Source organism: Pinus tabuliformis, chromosome 9 (assembly GCF_031772625.1).
Source record: "Pinus tabuliformis cultivar Carrire ecotype Pingquan chromosome 9, CPIR1, whole genome shotgun sequence".
In the NCBI taxonomy this organism is placed as follows: Eukaryota; Viridiplantae; Streptophyta; class Pinopsida; order Pinales; family Pinaceae; genus Pinus; species Pinus tabuliformis.
In genome coordinates, this window is record NC_142307.1 from 2018602189 (window position 1) to 2018625960 (window position 23772).

The 23772-nt window shown below is 38.6% G+C and overlaps 1 protein-coding gene and 1 pseudogene across 2 annotated transcripts in view; one reads left to right on the top strand and one right to left on the bottom strand.

Moving 5' to 3' along the window:
• Positions 1-23772, top strand: part of LOC149157184 (uncharacterized) — a 349833-nt gene that overhangs the window by 88883 nt on the left and 237178 nt on the right. The gene's annotated exons all lie outside the window — the stretch shown is intronic.
• On the bottom strand, positions 5500-19648 carry LOC149157185 (protein BYPASS1-LIKE-like; annotated as a pseudogene).

Consider the following 23772-nt stretch of genomic DNA (forward strand, 5'->3'; position numbering starts at 1 on the left):
TTACTAAACTTTAACAAAGAATATCAAACATGAAATGAAACGTTTCAACTTTCACGAAGCATCATATCAATGTTATAAGACTTGGAATCAATAATAAATTTCTGAGGCAAAAGAGCAAAAGTTTTAATTGGATCGGGAAAAAATCGCTTAATTCAGTAAATAAAGATATTCACATTTATTGAATTAAAAAAAAACATTTTTTTCATTGATATTCAATAAAGCCATGTCCAAACAATGCAAAATATCAATAGATGTCCAAAATATCATGAATGAATAAGTATCTCATATATGTTATGGGTCCAAACATGATCTAAAGTACTGAGTCCTGAATGGTATTTAGATGCATCTGGATTTTTCCTAAAGAGTGGTCTCCAGTTCCAAGTACTTGGTATCACCTTCACATCGAGAGCTTACACAAGCATTCAATCATTAATTAGCCATCTAATTATCTATCGATTCTTGGCCTAATCATTATCAGCTAATCTTGAAAGGGAATACGTATAATGCATCTCTAAGCTATGGGGTTATCCTCTATATGACGATGCATCTCATAGCGTTTAGTACCTTACGGCTGGAGCAAGCAGGATTCGAACCTACAACTTTGAGATGAGACCACTACAACTCATCAAAGTGAAATACCTATAATTATTTGATTGTGTCAACAACACAAATTATTAGAAAGTAGTAGGTATAATCCATACATAAGTGTCAACAATTTGGATCCCATAAGCAAGAATATGCCCAACATCCTCCATAATTTGAAAGCCATCAACCCAAGTAAAAGAATTAGCAACTATAATAAGTACTATGGGAGTATGGAAGAGAGCGACCTCGACAAGAGTTAGCGCTATTGCTTTGGAGTAACACTGTGTGTGGCGAGAGTAAAAGAATTAGAAACTATAATAAGTACTATGGGAGTATGGAAGAGAGCGACCTCGACAAGAGTTAGCGCTACTGCTTTGGAGTAACACTGTGTGTGGTGGGAGTAAGATCGATAGTGACAATCATAAAGTCATCCTCCTACCTAGTGATCCTATTCCCTATAGAGGTATAGAGCGCCTCAATCTTGTCCCCTATAGCTGAAGTTATCATAGCGCGCATCCTTCTTGGGGTCTATTCTACTGTGTGAGACACATTTGCAATTCAAATCATCTAGCGTTGGATACAAGTGTGCAGAATCTAGGCGTGATGGGCGACAAGAACAAGTGCACAGAATCTAGGCGCGGCGGGCGACAAGAACAAGTGCACAAACTCTAGGCGCGGCGAGCGACAAGAACAAGTGTGCAGACTCTAAGTGCGGCGGGCAACAAGAACAAGTGAAACCATAGGAAAAAGACGCGCAAACTTTTAACGTAAAAATCCGAATCCAAGTGCTTGCCAATTCAGGTCTAAAAATCACAGGAATCACGTTTAATCTCCAAGTTGCGAGTCAAACTCACGTTGACCATGAGTCAAACTCAGTCAACATGAGTTTGACTCGCCCATATTTGACTCTGCTCGTTTGCAGGATGATTAGAGTCGTAATCACGAGTGATCGCAGAGAGCTGTGTCACTGCATCATATTCATAATTCATTACCAACGAGTTATAATTGCCAACTTCAAACTTATATTTGTTAACTTTCTTGAAACTCTGCAACTACTTAGATGTGCCACTAATTGTGCCTGAAGATGTAACTAATTTATTTTGAATTTGCCTTTGATTGATTCTGTTGCCCTTAATACTACTGTAGATGAAACCTTCTTCTAGCGTCAGACACTGATCAATGAGAGTGGAGATTTCCATAGTTATTCATAATGTCTGCGTCTTTCAGAGAAAACTGTGTAGATGTTTACCTTGTTCGACGTTTCGCGTGGACACTCCACCCAATATCAGGGACTAGAAAGCAAACAGATGGTAAGCATGAGAGCTGATCAAACCTATAAATAATAAGAGCCTGGAGACTAGAATAATGGTAGCAAAGAAGGAAAATATTAAATTAAATTATCAACCCTCAAATGAGATGAGGGAGATAAATTATTAAATTAAATTATCAACATTCAAATGAGATGAGGGAGATAAATTATTAAATTAAATTAACAACAGTCAAATGAGATGATGGAGAATTTCTTTATATTAATTGGTTAAATAATTAAATACATGGTTAAATTAAATGGTCAAAGAAAGTATAAATAAGGTTAAAAAGAAAAGAAAAGAAAAAGAGAAATTAATTAAAGGATAAATTAGCGAAAAGTTTTAGAAAAAACAAGGAAAGCGAAGGGGGTTTAGTAAAGGAGAAAAATATGAGATAGTATATATATATATATATATATATAGCTAGTTTATTTATTATTAAATGGTTAAAATTTATTTGTTTTTGAATTTTTATTTTTAATAAATATAAACAAATTTGAATATTATTATAATATTGTGATATTTATCTATGTAATAAATGAGTTAGTCTTATCTATATGTGTCTATATATATATCCTATAGATACGTAAGTTTATTTATATTATTCAAAATAACATATTATAATTTCTCTATAACTAAACCCCCTACCCTCTCATTGATTTATCTATTATACAATTTTTAAACTTTTTAACCCCCTACCCTCACATTGATTTCACTATTATACAATTTTTTTTTTAAGACCTCTTATTACTAATATGTATGTAGACTCGTATCGATAAGATTAATTTATTTATTACATAGATATGTATAGACACATATAAATAAGATTAATTCATTTATTACATAGATAATATCATAATATTATATAACAATTCCAAATGTTTAACCTTATAATAATATTCAAATATGTTTATATTTATTAAAAATAAAAATTCAAAAATTCAAAAACAAACAAATAAATAAATGAATAAATAAATAAATTTTAACCATTTAATAATAAATATATTAGCTTATATATATAAATTTTTTAGAATAAAATAAAATATTATCTCATATTTTTCTCCTTTACCTAACGCCCTTCCCTTTTCTTGTTTTTCTAAAAAATTTCACTAATTTATCCTTTAATTAATTTAACTTTTTTTTTCTTAACCTTATTTATTCTTTCTTTGACTGTTTAATTTAACCATTTATTTAATTATTTAAGCAATTAATATATTTTTTTCCTCCCTCGTCTCATTTGACTATTGATAATTTAAGATAATAATTTATCTCCCTCATCTCATTTGATTGTTGATAATTTAATTTAATATTTTCCTTGTTATTGTTATTCTAGTCTCTAGGCTCTTATTATTTATAGGTCTGATCAACTCTCATGCTTACCATCTGTTCGCTTTCTAGTCCCGGGCGGAGTGTCCACCCGGGACGTCAGACAGGGTAAACGTCTACACAATTTTCTCTGAAAGATACAAACAAAACTGATCAATGATCTCATAGTTACTGTGGCCCAAACATTGTAGTAAACTTGATCTTAACAACTTCTGGAAACACTCTTAGATTAGTCCACAGATAAATGAAGATCTACTGTTGAAATGTGTCCAACACAAGACCAACATAATGCATTCCAATTGAATCTTTGAGGTGTCAACAAGGGGGATTCTTTGCGCAACAAATTACCTCTGAAATTACACTAGGATTTGCTTCAAGAAAGATCAAGCCTCTGAACTAGGTTAGTGGGCACTTTGCAAGGGATGCCTCAGAAAAATGCCACGGATCTAGGTCAACACGTCACAAAGATGTATGCTCTTTATAGCAATCCACAGTAATCTCAGATCTGAAGAAAGTCAAGGTTTAATCTCAGATCACATCATTGAAATTTTGGCACAGAGAAAACACTTTACATTTTCCCAAGAGAGACGATGAAAACATTCCTTAGAAAAGGTTCGGATAGATACTTCAGTCCTCAACAAAGATGCATAGGTCTGCTTGTCTTAGAGCTTGAAGATATTGCCTTGAATTACACTCCAGATTAGCCTAAAAAGGGTCAATTAGGCTTCGAGAAACCATATCTTGGATTAGCTACCAAAATCCTTCCAATAGACCGCAAGGAATCTTTGTCACAATCATGAACAAGCTTAAGGAAGTAAATCAAAGATGTTATACTCTAGATTTGTGCCAAAATGGGCCAGCAATTTGTGCCTTAAGAGGGCAAAGACCTCAGATAGTTTTGTCTTAGTAATCAATGAAAACTCGAGAAAAATCGACCTCTCAATGCCTTAAAAAACTTCCAAAAGTATTTCGTAGATAGGACTCAGATCAACCTCTAAAATAGTGCGAATCACCAAAATAATAAGCAAGGACGCCTCAACCAATTCTGCTTCATGTGATGCCACTAATGTGATTTGAATTTAGCCTTGATACTGGCCGAAAGAGTAAACAACAAAATTTATGCCATCTCTCCTTTTCTAGGGCTGAAAACAGAGCTTCAAAACTAATCAAGGAGGGTCGCGAGTATGAGTTATAGTACTAATTCAGAGGGCCGAATCAATTTAATCGCCTCTGCCTTAGGTACGATCCATTTGGAGGGCTGAAAAATTGCCACAAGCTCGAGCCAAATTACCACCAAGATACCCACAAAAAACTAGACCCAAAAGGAAAGAAATCTTTCTCCAAAATTCGAACCTTTTCTTAGGCTTAGCGTGACTTCACAAGGCCGCATACTACCTCAGAGATATATTAACCTATTCTGTGCAAGATGGATCGAATGAGGCTAGACGAGTTGTATTTATACTTATTGAAGATGCTTCTAGAGGAAGACTAACCAACTTGACAAAGGAGGGAAAATTTAAATTTCAAATTTAATATTTTGGAGCCAAAAACCCCATAGATAATGAGGTCAACTTTATTTTAATTTGTGATAATTTTTTCTTGGTAAAATTCCCCCTTTTTTACTTTAGACCATAATGGGATAAGTCCATTTTAATTTAATTTTCTTGAATACACAAAAATTACTTGTGGGATCTCCTTTGGGGCTTCGACATTTAAAGAGGCATATCTCCTGAACTGTGAGGACTTATGAGATGTACTGCGTATCGTTGGAATCAACATGATAAGGGATATCAAATGAAGAGGGTCATGCGAGCAAGTACACTGACCTTCATCCTCAAAATCTTCAACAAGTGTGGGGCTTCTAGGGTTTCCCTTCCTCTCTTCCAAGGCTTCTTTTTATTTGGAACTTCCAATCAATGCAAACTAGACGAATATTAAGAGCGTTCAAGGATTGGCATTGACATCAATGAAAACACCTTTAAACACTACCTTTTTCTTCTGCCATAGCTTATCAATCACATTGTCAGCATACCCTTGTGCTCGAACAAAGTTGGAGAGAGAAAAGGTTGTGAACTAGCCCATGTATATTCCATTCTCATGTAGGTTCCCGTTGGAACGCAGATTCTATTGGCCATGTCTACATATCCATTGGAGAGACAAGCCCATGGTACGAGTGTACGAGGTGGATGAATTCACAACACTTCCTTTATCGTTGCGCGAAGGTATGGCAACTTTGGAATGTCTAAATCCTTCACGCTACGGTCATGCCCCACTACAATGTTTATGTCTTATTGAAATTTCTTCTAAGCTTATCGTGAATTGAGAGAAGTGGAGCAACCCATACAAAACTTTGTGGCACAAAGAAATGTGTCTAAATAGCTAGGTCCTAACAAGGGATCGCCACCACAAGTGCCCATAATAGTGAAAACAAAGTGATGTTGTTCATTGTTTAGGTCACAATAGCTAAGCTATTTATGGCTGCCACTTCGCCGCTTTTCGTAGCCATGATATTCAAACACATGGCCTGCAACTAGCGGTTGGTAGATCATGAACATGAAAAACTTATGGGAGAGCGAACAAAAGTGCAAAGGCGCGTCCCTACTACGCTGGCTTGGGCACCCAAATGAGCGGTTTTGGTTGGCGAGCAATAGTGATATGGGGTTTAATGGTGAGTTTCGCTGGGTGAAACCCACGAGATGAGGGTTCAAATCTCATTGAGTATATATATGACCTGTTGTGTCTTGGCTAGAAGAGTAGGCGACCCCATAGAGGACGTCTTGGCTCTTGTTGAGGTATAAGTTTCCTGCTATTGTGCGACTTGCAGGTTGTTGCATGTAGCCTAGGTTTATAGTGGCAGCTAGTTAGATTTGATCCTGGGCCTATTCTAGATAACTCTCATCAGTTACCGATTATCCTAGATTAAAAAAAAAACAACATCCCGACCACCGCAGTGAGTGAATCTTTGTCATCGATAGATATGGCCATGGGTAGCGCAAGGTCACTGAGAGATTTTCGTGCACGACAGAATTGGGTTTTGCCAAGAAAGCGCCGATGCCCATTTAAGGCGCAAAGCATAATCTCGATATGTTTTTGCCAAAGGTGCACCTAGTCTATGCCGTCGTAGATGTCATTGTAGAGGTCTAGTGGCTTCATGCTCTGCTGAAAAAAGTTTGCCGCGATTTTCTCCTTTGCCTTCGACAGTGAAGGTTTTGGCCATGAAACCAACAACTTGAATTTCGATTCACAACCAAGCGCTGTGTCCAGGACATCATGGAGCCATGCTTGGGACAACAGGTCATCTAATGTCTTTACCAGGGTTTGGAAAAGCTCTCCGACACATTGTTGGAAAGTCTTCTAGAGTGAAGATTGCGTTCGGGGCAGCTAAAGGCCTGGCATTTCTTGCATGAAATTTCACATGTTTAGGTTGTGTACAAATATTTTGAGACATTGAATATTTAGTTAAAGTGAAATGCTCAACAATGCTTAGAAGGGGAGTGTTTCTCTATTTCATGTAAAGTTGAGCAATGGCAGATGTAGAGCTGACAGACGTTAGAAAGGATGTAGATTCGACAGGCCCTGGAAAGGATGCAGCGTTGACAGGCTCTGAAAAGCATCCAGGCTTGGCTTGCTCTGATAATACTGTTGGAATGTGCAACCATAATGAAAGAAGAGGCGTGGATCGCTTTTTCATTAAAGATTATACTTATTTAAATACAATATTTTGACCTTTGGATTCAACTTCCAAGATCTCTTGGATTCCCCGTGATGGTTCACATTCCACACCATAACCCTAATGGATCAGGTGTCCAACAAGAATGATACAAATGCCACAATTATGAGCATATAGCATGTAACTGCAGAAGTAGTATGAAATGGTCTCCAAAACAAACCAAGGAAGAAAATATTTCTCACAGACATAAAGGAAAGTGCATGAAGATATGGAAAAGAAAACAAGAAGAGCCAAAGAAGGATCTAAGTGCTCAACGCACAAGTCTAAATTGTTCTTCAAATATATGCAAGGTTGAATACTCTAAGGTAGTTGAGGGAAGGGAAACACGATGTTTTGTTTGACTACATACTGATGGAACAACATAGGTTGAAAGAGGAAAGGACAAACTTCTATCAAGATAAGGAACTTCTATTGATTCTTGATGAATATTGAGCAGCACATCCAGAGCTCCATAATGTTCCAATCTACTATGCTTCTCCTTTGGCAAAGAAATGCATGGTTGTTTATCAGATGTACATAAATGCAATGAATAATAGGATTCACACACAATTTGAAGGTTCAAACCATTTGATTTTAAGCACGTAATGCTTCTCAAAAGCATAAAGAACTTTGAGGATGACAGGGCTTCTGTGGTAATGGCTAGTTCAAGTGGCTTGCACAGTGGTTTGTCAGGGAAAAAAATATACAAATATCTGGAGGATGCTTTAGATGCTACTCTTAAGATCGAGAAAAACCTTTTGGCAGCCAAAAAAGTCCAAGCTCATTCCTCCAGATTATTTGATCCACAAGGAAGGACATTCCAAGAACCCAAAAAGGAGATGGGAGCTGAAAATAATGAAGTGCTTGCAAGATTTGTTGATTTGTTACAGGATCTGAGTAATAAAATGGTCAGATTAGAGAAAAATTTACAAAATCAACAAGCTGTTCCTACAAATCAGCCATTTCAGCCTAAAAAGCCCCCTCCAAGAAGGCTTCTTAGCCTAGAAAGAACCCTGAGGTGCCTAGAGTTCCTGTGCCCATGATTGGGAACAATTTCGTGGATTACTCTTCTTCTAACAACTACTGTAGAGCATGCGATATGCCACATAGTGAAGAGAACTGCATAGTTTTTGCACAAGCAATGCTCTTATTTGTTTCAAATTAGGCAGAAGAATTTCTCGAACAATCGGAAAATTCATTGAATATGTTATCCATTACTGAAGCCAATTGCCTTCCACTGATATTCCAAGATTTCAATGGTAAAGGGGTGAGTCAATTTTTCTTTTCCTTTAATCTTGAACTTTTGATGCATGCTGGAGTATTATGTCACTTACTTGTATGGCTCTCCCTAGGAGCCAAATGGCTGTGTTAAATGTTGATAAAGTATAGTATAAAGTTGCAGCCATGGTTTCTAATATCACCAAAACATATGCCAGGAAAGGCAAGGCAACAAAAAGTCAATAGACAATGCTTAATGTAACGATGGATACTCAACAAGTTACTCCTTGAATGCAACAAGATTTTGTGATCCTCCATAATTCAAAATTTTGCCTAAGAAGTGAATTAGGAAAAATGAAGATTCTTGTACCACTTACAAAATTGATCTGCATGCCTAGACAAAAAGAAGTCATTAGTAGATTCCTAGGTTTAGGTGGTTCTATTGATCCATCGAATGATAACCCATAGGTATATCCTGGTATGATTAAAACTTATGAACCTCCACGCCTTTACATTTCCTTACTTGTAAACAACTTGTTACTTTGAAATTGCATGTTAGATTCAAGAGCCTCGACGAATGTCATGACTCTCAAGGTGATGAAAGAATTAGGACTAACAATTTTTAAGCCATATAGGAATGTACAGCTTGTGGACTCACATGAAGTGCAAGTATGTGGGGTCATTAAAGACCTTGAAGTCTGGTTACTAGAATATCCAGATTGGATCTTAACCATGGATGTGGTTGTGATTGACTATCCTGCAAAATGGGGTATGTTATTATCTAGGAAGTGGGCAACTAATGCAGGAGGTAGCATTCAAATGGATTGGTCATATGCTGATATCCCTGTTGCCCCAAACTACATGGTTAGATTGTTTCGTGAAAAGAAGATGTTGCATAATGTTGAAAACCTACAACAACTAGATAATGAACCTTTGTATCCTGAGGTATTCGAACCTGAGTTGGGAACGTATGTGGTGATGGATGACCACGATGAATCAATTATTCCACATGAACTGATTAATGAGAATGGTAGATTTTAGACTCATATGGTTTGTTTTTGCAGATAGAGAGTTCGGATTTTCCACAGTGATATTCGATGGTTGTCGACGTTTCGAATTGATAGGAGGATCCATCTTTAGGACAAAGATTGAAGAAAGAAGAAGCAAGGCAGAAGAATAAATTAATTAAAAGGAATTGAAGGTTTGCCACTCTTCTTTCAATTTTTATCCTTGATTTTTCGAGTAAACAAATCTCTTTCCACGAATCCCCTCCGTACTGAGAAATAATGGTATATTTTAGACTCCTTGTTAAGATATTCCGACACATAGGAAATAGTTAAGTATAACTTGGTCTAGTGTAGAGTTAGGTAAAGTGTGTTTCTTTACTATGTACTTTTGTAACTTACAATTCGACGATCACGATATGTTCTAGACATGAAGTGATCCGACGGTTCATTCTCTCCTCGGTATTACTGACACTTGATCCGTGGTTCAACACCCGATTGGTCCATGATCTCTATTTAAAGAGCATGGAGGGTCATTTGTAGGGTGGCCGTTCATGAGAGAAGCTTATGTAAATTTTCTTTCTTTTATTAATAAATTGCCTGAAGTGGCCGCGTTGGCTCAAGCCGCGGACTATTTCCCTCTTTGAGGGTTTTAACCACGTCAAGAATACTGGTGTATTGATCTGTGATCTGTTTGTGAGCAGTGACCTTTGGTGTTCTATCTAAGGAACTTACCCTGTAAATTCCTACACTCTGTGGTTTGTTTTTGTGGATATAGAGTTAGATTTTCCATAGTGATATTCGATAGTTGTCGACGTTTCAAATCCATAGTAGGATCCATCTTCAGGACAAAGATTGAAGAGAGAAGAAGCAAGGCGGAAGAATAAAAGAATTAAAAGGAATTGAAGTTTTGCTGCTCTCCTTTAAATTTTTATCCTTGATTGTTCGAGTAAACAAATATCTTTCCATGAATCCACTCCATACAGAGAAATAATGGTAGAATTTAGACTTCTGTAGTTTGTTTTTTTAGATAGGGAGTTCGGATTTTCCACAATGATATTCAATAATTGTTGACATTTCAAATCCATAGGAGGATCCATCTTCAGAACAAAGATTGAAGAAAGAAGAAGCAAGGCGGAAGAATAAATAAATTAAAAGGAATTGAAGGTCAACTGCTCTTCCTTCATTTTTTATCTTTGATTTTTCGAGTAAACATCTCTTTCCATGAATCCCCTCCGTACAAAGAAATAATGGTATATTTTGATCAGGAGCAGGGGCGGGGGTTGTTTTCACATCCCCCACAGGTATTATTTCTCCATTTTCTTTCCGTTAATACTCTTATCATTCTAACAATGTAGCCGAGTACGAGGCTTCATTGTTGGGTCTTGAACATGCACAAAAGATGGGCATCAAACTATTAAAAGTGAAAGGGGATTATGAACTTGTGATAAATCAAGTAAGGAACTTATGTGAAGCGAGGAATCCTAGACTTAAAAGATATAGGGAGGCAATATGGGATGAAATTGAGTGTTTTGAGGCATTTGGCATTATTGCTATCCCAAGGACCTTGAACTAGTTGGCAGATTCCATGGCATCATCTGCTGCATCTTTTCAGCCATGTGTATCCATCCCTTATACTAGAATACTTGGTTGAGGTAATTTTTAGACCTTATGTTCTTGACAATATTGGTTGTTGGCAAGTTTTCAAAGATGAGAGGCATATTTTCAGTTTTCTTAATTCTATTGATGATTTTCTTGCCACTTAGTTGACAATGTGCAGGAAGATGATGATACCCCCTTAGTCCAGTTGAGGACTAATAGGATTCTAAAAGGTTTGATCCCTTTGGAAAAGTTATTTGATAAATTTGACGTTTTTGTAGGGACTAACAAATCTGCTTTGAATGAATAGGTAGGTGATTTGGTCTTGTTGTGGGATAAAATAAATGAAAAATCTGGAGACCATGGCAAGTTTGACAATTTGTGGTTGGGACCATATCTCACTGATGCAACAACAGATCCCAACAACTTTTATCTTTCCAAATTTGAGCTCACACCGTTTGGAGTAGGAGTCCCATCCGAAGTATTGACCCGACAACCATAATTCTAAGGTTTGCCTCAGCTCCAATGAATAACATAAAATAATATGCACATAACTTTTGAAATCAGCAAGTTGACACTGTGAAACGCTAACTGCAATGTGTAAAAGGAGACTTTCACGAGAGGGAAGTAAAGAGTGAGTCTCTAGAATGAACGTAATAGGACTATCCTAATAGAGGCACACAAAGCAAGGAATGATTCATTAATTATCTAGCGAAATAGTTCACATAGACACATCGACCATTAAAGCAAATGAAACACACATTCAACAAGATAAGTACCAAAGCCAATGAAGTAGTTCAATTTCCTTAGTACATATGAACATAACACATATCATAAACATCTAAATAATAGTCTTACAATATTCATGATACATGCATGAAAATGTGTTGGCTCAACGAGCTTCTGATTATTAGGTGAAAGATCCAAGTACACAGTTACAATGGTGAGACACTAGCTCCAATAATGGAACATTAAGTCACTTCTTACTTCTCCAAAGAATGATCTTCTCTCCTATGCTAAGCTAGAGAAGCCAAGGCCAACTCTCCAAAGCCTAAGCCTCCAAAAATCCCTTTGCTTGAGTTATGAGGTTTCTTCTAATGTGAAATTTGAACTTCTATATGACTTTTGGACTTTTTCATGTGACTCTTTTGTCCTTATGTAACTTTTGATATTCCACATGACTCTTGGACTTCCACACCTTACATTTTGTCATTTTCCTTTTGATAATTACATCATTACATCCACAAGTGATGTGGCAAGACACATTGACACGTATGACATTGTGATGACATTTGTACAAGCCATAACTTGGCAAAGATGATATGAAACTTCATGATGATGCGGCGATGCCAAGCTGCTCTCCTTGCTGCTATCTTTGTATCATCATGATAGATGTTGCATGTTCTTCCTCTTTCTCCTCCAGGAGGCTTGAAGATATGGAGTCTTTTATGTAATCTAGATCTTCCAACTTCTGTCGTGATCTAGTGTCCCTACATGTTCTTGTTCAGTGATCATCCTGTTTTATAGTCTTCTTGAGTGTCATCTTGCATGGTCTCCTTGTCATCTTTCTTGAACACCATCTTGTCATGTCAAGATATAGTACCTACAAGTGAAATTCACTCATGACAAGGTGACATTAGTCCATAAATCTTATAGTGTAGCTTTCTTGGTGCAATTCACTGATCAGCCCTAGATTGAGTACTAGACATAGGAGAAGGCTCAGGGATTGCACAATGCGTAGTTCCAGGAGGAAGGAGTGAGAGATTGATGACTGTCACTGTGCAATGCGCAATGGCTGGAGGCTTGAGAAGCAAGACTGCGTAGTTGAGGGTCACAGTGAGGTAGGCTTGCCCACTGTGATTGCGCAATGTGCAATTCAGGAGAGAGATGGGGCCAGCGGATTGTGCAGCTCAGAGAGACGGGGAGACAACCTGCAGATCGAAACTGCACAGTGCACAGAAAGAGGTTGACTGGGAGGCAAGATGGTGCAGTTTTGGGGAGCATGGGGCAGTCATTGGGCACTGTGACTATGCAATGCGCAGTCCTTGGAGGTAGTGAGTGTGCATTGCACAATTCTAGGAGGCAGGACAAGCTGACTGAGGCCTGAGACTGTGCGATGCACAGTTTAGGGAGGCAGACCAGAGGGAGGTTGATCATGGAAGGATTATCTTCGGAAAATGACCAAGTGTGGGACCCAAAATGCGAGAGATGGGACCAAAACATGACTTAAACATGATCACACACTTATAGATGACCAACCACTCAATAATGAAGCATTTACCACCCAAAATCAGTATGGCCTCATCGAAACGACAACAAAACAATACTTACCTCCAAATGTGACACTTAAGATACACTTTGTGACACAAGTGACGACACTAACGAAATAGTGCTCAAGACTTGGGGAATGAGTCTAATGCACATCTCTATGATAGATAGAACACATTGGTACAAGAGAATGCATCAGAGCTAACTGTTAAATTTTGCAATTTTTAAATTAATTATCTTATATCTTCAACCTTTAAGTGCAGACAATAACCAATAGCCATATAGAAGACAATCAATGAACAATAAGACAACAAATTTGGTCCTGTTAGCGCTTGAATTTGGCCTCAGGCTGAAAAAGACAAAATCCAAGGCAACATCAAACCACTTAGCCTCGTAGCTAGCCCTACGGGGCAGGAGAGGGCTCTCTCCGGGTCTATCTCGGCAAAGATCTTCAAAGGGCAGAGATAACCAATAAAGAACACTGATTTTAGGCTAGTAAACTGATAGAGAAGGTTTGATTTTAAATTTTTAGGGTTTTGGTGGAAAACAGGGGGAGAGCAATTTTGGGTGCGGGGACGAGACACAGCTTGTGTAGAGGTCTTTTTGGGGCAAGGTAGGAGATTGTCTTGATGCCTTTGATTTAAATGAATGGATAGGAATGACCGGTGAGGAGCTAAAGAGAGCAAGAAACCATCGAGAGTTCTCTTTAGACAGAGGAAAACATAGATATTAAGCAAACTTAAAGGCAAAGCATATAAATTATGAATTCTACCTTAACACTTCATTTACTTAATGTGCAGAAAAGAGAAATAGGAAATTGATGCACATAACAAATCTTACAAGTACATGAGAGAAGCACACCATCAACACAAATAACCACAGGAATCCCAAATAGTGCTGCAAAACCCTGGTCTTTCCTTTGCCAAAATTGCAGAGATACAAAGTGTAATACAATAGAAGCTTATCCCTCAAGAGTCCAACCATGAAAATGACTAAGAAAATACATAATATAGGCAAGCTAACACCTTTCCTTGCCTCTAGGGGTCGAGCTCATCATTCTAGGAGCTGTTTCAACCAATTCTAAGCAAAGCACTACAATCTAGGCAGTCAAAACAACTTGCCTCTATAAGCTAGGAAACCAATTCATTCATTAAATGTTTGCTATTTCATGAATGAATCTTCTAGAATAGGTAAATAAGTGTCATGTCAACATGAAAATACATTAATTACATCAAAGAAGGTGAAAAATCCCATCACAAGTCAAACTGGTCAAAGCTAGGCGAATTCTTGAGCTGTAGATGAAAAATTGAGAAAATGTGCTGATGCGTAGCGCCCCAATCCTGAATGCGTAGCGCGCCTTTGAGCCAACTTTTGAGGCACTTCCCGGCATCCAAATGAGGCAAAAGTAGGCTTGTTGGAAAGGTCTGGATGTCTACTTTCCAACCCAAGTGGAATTTCTCAATTTGGTGGTCATTTGCCCCTCCAAAATTGCAATCTCCCAAGATTGCTTCTTGTGCATCCAAAAAGTGGCAAAAAGTCATTTTTTGCATGTTTTTTGATCTTCTGAGGGCTCAAAACCTGATGAAATGTCTTGGCCATTGCTGAGCAAGTGTAATTTGTCATGACAAATCCAAAAATGCTGAGTTTTTGAGAAATGGACTTGCCCATCTTCAGGGTAGCGCGCGGTGCGCTACGCGTTCAGAGCAAAAACCTGTGTATGGCACAAAAAAGTCAAAATCGACCAAAATTTCTCAAAATTTCCTGAAATTTGAGCTGGAAGTGCATCATTGAGCACCATGCTCCTTCAAGGTAGCCTCAGCCAAAATATGAAGGGGATCGGGCCTTTTCCTCCGTTTTAGTGCCTTGGCCAACCGTCTTTTGAGCACCTTCATTCTGGCCTTACACACATGCATTTGAGCCCAATAGTGATTCTTCATGTGTCGGAGCATGTCCTTGTCCCTGTTTGCCTTCGCTATCAACCTCTCTAGATGCGAGTTCACCTGAATGAGCATGGAGTTTTGCTCCTTAGGTGTCAAATCACCGGGTCTCTTGCGAGCCAAGTTCCGGTCTTCTCGGATCCTCCGCAAGTCATCAAGAGAGTGTTCATCCTCTAATTGCTTGTTGCGCTGCTCTAAATAAGTGATTGTCCAATTTGCCATCTCCAATTTTTGCTGCAACAAGTCATTTTCAGCCCTTAACTGCTGGATGATCTCCTCTGACTCTAGGCTAGGAGAAATGATATCAAGATCAACAACATCTATGCCTGGAACACCTGATGGCCCCTCATCAATCTTGGGCTGCTTGCCTCTCTCTGGTACCTGTGCTGCTTGCCTCTCTCTGGTACCTGTGCTGCTGTCGAAAGCGAGGCCCCTTCCACCTGATGTGGAGATAACACTCGTTGTGCTGATGAAGAAGGCGAGACCCCTTCCACCTGATGTGGAGATAATACTCGCCGTGCAGATGCAAATAAGACCCTGTGGCCTCTCTGATATGTAACATAAGGAGGAGTGCTGACATGCTCGGGCTCTGGAATATCAAACTGATGTGAAGGCCCTCCCTCATCACGAACAACCTCAGGAGGTGGCTGTGGCACTGTGAACAAGTCACGAGAAATAAAATCCTCCCATGGAATACCCTGTTGTGCCAACTGATGCATGACCACAATTTTGATCAGTGCATAATGATAAATGCTCTTGTGTTGCTGTGCTGGGATCTTTCTTTGCACCAAGGGCACCATCCTCTCTATATTTCGGCACATGAAGAATGGAATGTTCATCATTCGTACCCGTGTGAAATGCATCAACAAACGGATATGGTACGAATACAAACGTGAAAATCTGCCCTTACAAGTGAAATAGCGAATGATGATCTTCATCATAGGTGCATACTCATCTCTTAAGAACCTGAAGGGAAAAACACCAGTTAGGTACCTCAGACATGCAGGTTTGATATATGGATCATAATGAAATCTGTCCAACTGCTGGCGCTTGCTCCATTCTTCTCCAATATTGGGTATCCCTGTTGCTTGAGCAACAATCTCAGGTGACAATGTGAAGTCCACTCCTGCAAGATTCACATGCCCATTGTGCAAATGTAGGACAAACAATCGGGCCAATTCCTTGTGATGTTGAATTTGGGAGATTCTTTCACAATATTCATAGCATGATAGATATCGGAAACATGACACTGCAAGTGGACAAGCTTGTAGATAAGCCAAAGAGGTGGGTTCCTCCCTGACATGCTGACCACCCTTACCACCCCTGTGATGCCTCCTTGGCACCTCTACCTCTGGTGTTGATTCACGGTCATCACTTTGCTCATAATCTGTTTCGGTTTCTGACATGATTTTGGAGGCAAGTGACTGAAAAAATAATGCTGACTGTGCACCCAATGAACTGCTGTTTTGACTTTTTTGAAAGCTGTTACCAAGGGGACAAACACACATGGGAAATGTTAGGGAAAAGGGAAAATTGAGGGGATTAGGGAAAACAAATGTGGAAGGAAATGTTAGGAAAGGAACATGGAACATATACAATCATAATTTGTAGGATTGTAATGGGAAGTAGGGTTTAGGAATTTACATAGGATTTTAGGAATTAATAGGGTTTAGGAATTTTAATGATTTTTAGTAGGGAAATTATATGATTTGCATGGGAAATGTCAAGGAAAATAGTGAAGAAAATATGGGGAAAGAGGAATGGGAAAATGGGTAACCTTGGGCAGCAAATTTCAAATGAAACCCTAACACATTTGCATTTTTAATATTTGATACAACAAGGTAGGGTTTACTCCATATTAGCATGGCATTTTTGCATTTTTATTGCTCATTCATCTTAGCCAAACCAAAAATCACCATGATTAGAGGCCTACCTGAAAAGATTTGGAGAGAAAAGCAATTTTGGTGGCTTGCTGGCGATTGCCTGAGCAAGAAATCCAACGCGTAGCGCGCCCAGCCTGATGCGTAGCGCGCCTCCCAACGCGTAGCGCCTGAGAAAAACTGAACTGGAAACTGTGCGCTGATGCGTAGCGCGCCCTCCAACGCGTAGCGCGCCCCTTCTGATGCGTAGTGCGCTTCTGTAACTGCTCAATTCGCCCAATGAACTTTGAAATCGACTTGACAACTATTCTCTTGGAGTGTTGAGAGGCAAATGAATTACCAATGAGGGATGGCATGCTTTTATAGGCTTCCTTTTAATTTTTCACTTGCCCAAAACCCACTTTGTTATGTTTGAATGTTGACATTTTTTTGCTTTAATTGGCCCTGACCTTTAATTTCATTTCTTTGAAAAATTGGTTGAAATGATGATTTCTTCTGAAAATTTTTGCAGGGATAGCTTCTGGGATGCTTTGGCAAAGGAGACCAAGGCTGCACTTCGACATTTGAAGAGTTTGAAATTTTGAGAATTTTTACAAAAATGAGATAATGACCTTGTTTTCAAAAACAGAGTTTTTTTTTTTTGAGAACAAGGAAAAAATTCAGCTGTACAATGATAAGAAATGTTTAATGAAGGACATCCCTCTGGCCTACTGGTCCTTGATGACCTCTCAAGACAAAATTAGACTCAACCCTAGACCTAAAACCTAAAAACTTAAAGCAAAATGAATGAACCTTTGAGGACTTTATTTATTTGAACAAACCTGAACCAGCAGTGCCAAATAAGAGGGGAATGACGACATAAACTCCTTCCACCGAGATTATGGCATGCCTAACGGAATGCAACATGATCACACTTGATGAGACACCTAACTATGAAATGCAAAGAGCTTTTGATCTCTGGTGGAGGGTTACTAGACCGACTCTAACAGGTCCAAGACCAGGGAAAGACCCCACTGTGGGGGAAAACCCTTTAAGAATATTCTTCTCTTAGATCTTTATCAAATGTCCAGCAGAGATTCATAAGCAGAGTACAAAACCCTTTTCTCAATGACAACAACATTACCCCTTTTCAAACTAGGACAGATCTTCTAAAGTGTGAGATTTGATCACAAATGTAGAATAACAGATCCTTCAATCCTTTAGCAGAGATTAGAAGTGCGAATAAGAGATTTGCAAAAATTGATATAAGAGAGATTTGCCACCAATGATAATACAAGATAGAGATCTTGCCAATAATATGAAATCTGCCAAACAATAATGCAAGAAAGAAATCTCAAGAAATGTGAGAGAGAAATCTCCAGTAGATCTGCCAATGATGAAACAAAATAACAAGCTTCCAATAAATCTGCTAATAGTGAGAGAGATAAAATACTGATGCATGGGCTTTATCACTAATGCGAGAGCTAGATCACCAAAGCAAGAGAGAGAGAACTCAATGTGTTGCAAATGAAGGCTTCTCTTCACTATATAGGAATCTTTGAGACAAAATCCCTAACTTGAATTAAGTTTTTGGAAGCTCCTAAAGTGATCCATTTTTGCACATGTCGAATTAGATCACTTAAGTGATTTTCTTTTGCACATGTCAAAATACCTTTATAAAACAATTTTGAATAACTTTTGCACTTAAGAAATAATTTGGTTCGAGGGTGAAAGGGGTTAACTCATAGAGTGTTTTTCTAGGGAAATTTTTCCCTTAGTTGCACCAAATTCAACACTCGTTCTCAGCTAGGGAGGAATTTCCATCGATAGTGTCAAAATTGTTGTACTTGTCAAATCATCATGGCTCATGTTGAACATTCTCGAATCTAAAGAAGAATACTCATGGCAGGGGAGCCTTAGCTACCACCCTGAATCCAAGCTCAGCCAAATAAAGGTTAAGAAACCATTACCAGGGAGTCTCAAGCTCCAACCTGACCTAAATATCATCGGGGAGCCAGATGCTTCCACCCGACATCAGGGAGCCACATGCTACAACCTGGAACAAATACCATTGGGGAGACTCATGCTACCACCCATAATGAATATTGCTTAGTCATGATGACTAAGAAACCATTGCTCAACCAATTAGGCTAACAATCCATAATAGCTCAGCACATAGGCTAAGGATCCATAATAATTCAAGAACACCAACATCTTAGAACTTGAGCGAGATACTACTTACCATGACTGGTAAGAATCACAATCCGATCTCAAGTAGCCAACATCCATTGGCTAGATGAGTGGGAAACAAGATGCATGACTGGGGCATACTCCTGATTGGAGGTCCCTCATCTCTAGGAGTTCACTAGCTCAATTCCTCATCTCTGGGAGCTCAACCAGGGGGGAAGAGCACACATCTCAGTGTTCTTGATCAGCCAGGTCGCAAACTCGGAAGGGGTGCATCCCTTAATCCAAGCATATCTCTGAAGACTAGAAATTTCTTCTTCAACAGTGCTTTGCTAAGTATATCAACAATATGCTTATTAGTCTGAATATGGCAGAGTCTCACTGCTCCTCTTTGTACCATGTCTCGAATGAAATGATATCTGATTTCAATGTGCTTGGATCTGTCATGAAATATGGGATTCTCAAACAATCGGATCCCACTCATATTATCACAGAATATCACTGTAGTATCTAGGACTTGCTCAAATAACTCTCCAAAGAGTTTTCTTAAATAGACAGCTTCACAACTAGCTAAGCCAGCAGCAATATGCTCAGCTTCAGTAGAACTGAGAGCAACTGATTTCTGTTTCCTGCTCATCCAAGAGATCATGGTGGATCCCAAATTGAAACAACATCCTTAAGTGTTTTTCTGTCAATAATGTTGCTTGCCCAGTCAACCTTTGTATAACCATGCAACTTTATAATGTCAATAGCATGTCGAAGACCAAAGTTAATTGCCCCATGTAGATATCTAAGCACTTGTTTAGCAGCAACCCAGTGATTATGTAAAGGCTTGGTCATGAATTGACTCAAGGTGTTTACAACATAACAGATATAAGGATGAGTGTTCACTAGGAACATCAATGCTCCAATCAATTGATGATACTCAGATGGATCAGATAAATTAGGTTCAACTTCATCACCACAGAGTTTCTTGAAGTTCATCTCTGTGGGAGTGCTCATGAATTTGCACTCTGCCATTCCAAACCTTTCCAATAGCTGTACAACATACTTCCCTTGGGAGAGATGAATTTTGCCAAGTCTCTACCAGACCTCCAGGTCCAAAAAGAATGGAATCATCCCAAGGTCTTTCATTTCAAATTCAGAGGCAAGCTCTCTCTTACACTGAATCACCAAAGGTTCATTACATGTCAAAAACAGATCGCCAACATATAATACCAAAATCAAAGGCATACCTTGTACAACTTTGAAGTAGAGGTTTGGATCAACACTGCTCCTCGTGAATCCCAACTTTACTAATTAGCTGTCAATGCGAGAATACAAAGCCCCAGAGGCTTGCTTTAAGCCATAGAGTGCTTTCTTCAATCTGCATACATGGGTTCTTCTGTCATGTACCTCAAAGCCTTGAGGTTGTTCAACATATACTTCCTCCTAAAGAGCACCATGAAGAAAAGTTGTCTTGACATCCATCTGATGGAGAGTCCACCCTTGACTAGCAGCTAAAACAATAATAGAGCGAATGGTGGTATAGCGAACAACAAGAGAGAAGATGTCTTCAAAATCAATTCCCTCTTTTTGAGAGAATCCTCAATACCAATGTTACCAGACACGGAATCGGCAATAAATCGGCGAGGCAAAAGAGCGAAAGTTTTAATCGGATCGGGAAAAAATCGGGAAAAAATCGGCAAATTCATTAAATAAACATTATTACACAATTTTTTTCTTGAGAACTTTCTATTAAACAATGATAAATACATTATAAGATAAACATACTATCTTAAACACACAATCACTTATTTGAGAAAGAAAATATGTTAGCATCCAATAATTTATCAAAAAATTAGTTGAAAAAAATCTCACAATTCGGTAAGTCTAAACCACCTTTTACAATCTAACTCTATCTAATAATAACAAATAATCCTAAGAATCAAATATATAATCACATGAAATATAATTACATAAGATATAATTAGGGAGAAGAAAATTACAACCGAGGGAAAAAAATTCAATAACGCTACCCGCGAAAATAAAATTACATTTTATTACAATATCAACTATATTTCATCCTCAATAAAGTCACGGCATTCGATTTAATTTTAACAGGTGAGAGACGAAGCATCCACACAACAAGATCACATCTAGGTACACCGTTGTTGAAAGAATTCGAAAGAAGTAGCGCATAACAGATATAAAGATGCAGATAACTTCTGAAGAAGAAACGCAATCTACGGCCCATGACTGTATCAGGTCGGACCACATCTCCTGTATTAGTCAAAGAGAATGACTCATCCCGGTCTCTCCGTAAGAATCGGAGATGGAATGAGAATGTCCGGAAAATACGTCCATCAATCCATATACACAAGTCAATATTTCTTATTACGAAAGATTTTTGTTCAGCAGCCACGCATAATGCGGGGGAAGTACTACGACTCTGGGATGTCATCATTTTAACATTTGTCGTAGCTTAATTTCATAATTCGATTCGATATTGGAAAGGCGAAAACGTGAGCTCTCTCGGCGTTCATATTATTCGGTTGGCGTGGAATATTGATTAAATCAAATATGAAGCTCCGAAAACTGAGTAACCATCAAAGTATTCGTGGTCCTCTAGCATTTGAATATGTTACAGCAGCGCGAGTTTCCTCAATGCCCACTGACAGTTGAGTCAATTTTTATGGCCACAGTGCGTTTTGAAAAAATCGGCGGGACTCGTTAAAATCGGCAGAAATCGCATAAATCGCGAGTCAAACTCGCGTTGACCACGAGTTAAACTCGGTCAACGCGAGTTGACTCGCCCAGATTCGAAACGGAACTTTTTGCCACCGATCCGACTTGCACTCGCGATTAATCGCCGGAATCGGCGATTCCTGTTTCATTGCTCAATACTGCCATCTATGCCATGTTTTATTTTGAACAACCACTTTGAAGTCACAATTGATTTGCTCTAAGGTCTAGGAACAACTTCCCATACGTCATTTTGCATAATGGATTCATATCCTTTTGTCATGGCATCCTTCCATACATGGTACTCTACTACCTCTTCAAATGATTTAGGTTCACTTTGAATGATAGAACTCATAGCAACAACATAGTTTCGATAAGGACTGGGCTTCTTGCTTTCTCTAAAAGTACCCTTGGGAGCAGTATGCTTTTCAACATCCTGTAGAGTATAACGAAGCCATAGAGGCCTTTTCTTATATGGAGGAGGATCTAATATATCCACAGGCTCAACAGGTTCATTTAGGTCCTCATGATCAGGTTCATGAGTAGAGGGATCCACATCATCATTTGTTTCTTTAGAAGAGATAGAAGGAGGACTAATTCTTACTTTTTCTAGAGTTGCATCTGTGAAAATTCCTACACTCAAATGAACCCCCACTGCAACAAATCTGAATCTACTTCACCTACTTGATTTTTAAATTACATTCATCAAGTTATTCTTCTGAATACTGAAGCAAATTACTTCTGCAACCTACACTAATTAAATATTTGATCTCATGAAACAGGGAACAAAGCAAAGAACAAGATACATAGGACACACTTATTTTTGGACACAATAGTCCTCGGAAAAACCCAATGCGGGAAAACCATTGTAGCTGCTCGGAGGGTTTTATTATTATGTAGGAGAAATATCTGAATAGAAATCTAGCATGCTCATCTCGCAATCCTTACAGAGAAAATATTGGCGGAAAATTTGGGTGAGTTTTAACTCACTTCACCCGGCAGAATTCCAGCTGATCTGGCACAAGACTGGCTAACCCCGGCTATTTCTGCGCTGGCTCTGCGTCAACTTCTCTGCCCTCTGCGTTAGCTCTCTCGGCAGTTTCGGCGGTTCCATCAGTTTCAGCGGTTTCGACAATTCTGGATTCTGTGTGATAAACAACTTTTTTGCGTCAACTCTCCCAGCTACTGCGTTGGTTCTGCGTCATCTCTCCGGTTATTCCAGCAGTTCCCGAGAATTCCGAGAGTTCCCAACAGTTCTGGGTTCTACGTGACAGGCAACTTTTCTGTGTCAGCATCTCACGGCTATTGCGCTGCCTCTCTGCAAGCTCTCTCCACCTCTTTGTTCTGTATTTTCCGAAAAGTCCTTCTCCCAGATTCCATTTGCCCCTCAGCTGCAAGATCTCCCCAATCATTTTTCCTCCTGAGAACTTCTCACCTCAGAATATCAATTTCCGCAATCTCTCTATGTGTGTTTCCAAATGAACCCCAAGCCTCCATTTTATACTTTTCCTGTTGAGTCTTCAACGGCCGGGATTAAGTCTTTAATCAATGGCTAAGATTAAAACATGACTTGATTTGCCTTCTAGATCATTCTCACCCATATTTTGATTAATACCCATTAATATTTTAATTTCCCTAAGTTTAGACTTAGGAACTCCATTAAAAATATTAATTATTTTAATAAAATACAATCTGGGTGGAATTTCACCAAATGGTTTCTGGGTTCTTTAGAACTTATGTGCCTTAGCCTCTCCACCAATTTTCAAGGCTAGAGCACTTCCGATGCTACCAAAAACTAACAACGTCTCCATCAAATGTTATATCTCTGCTGAAGTCTATTGTTCTTTGACCAGGTATATAAATTCTAAATGCTTTAGAATCTTCACAATAGTCGACAAACATACCTTTCTTACCTGAAGCCTCAAGCTTGTTCCTCTTTTTTGGTAGAGGAAAATAAGCAGGACAATCAAAGATCCTTAAATTACTGACATCAGGTTTCTTGCCTATGAATACTTCTTCACTAGTCTTGTCATATAATGCTCGATGAGG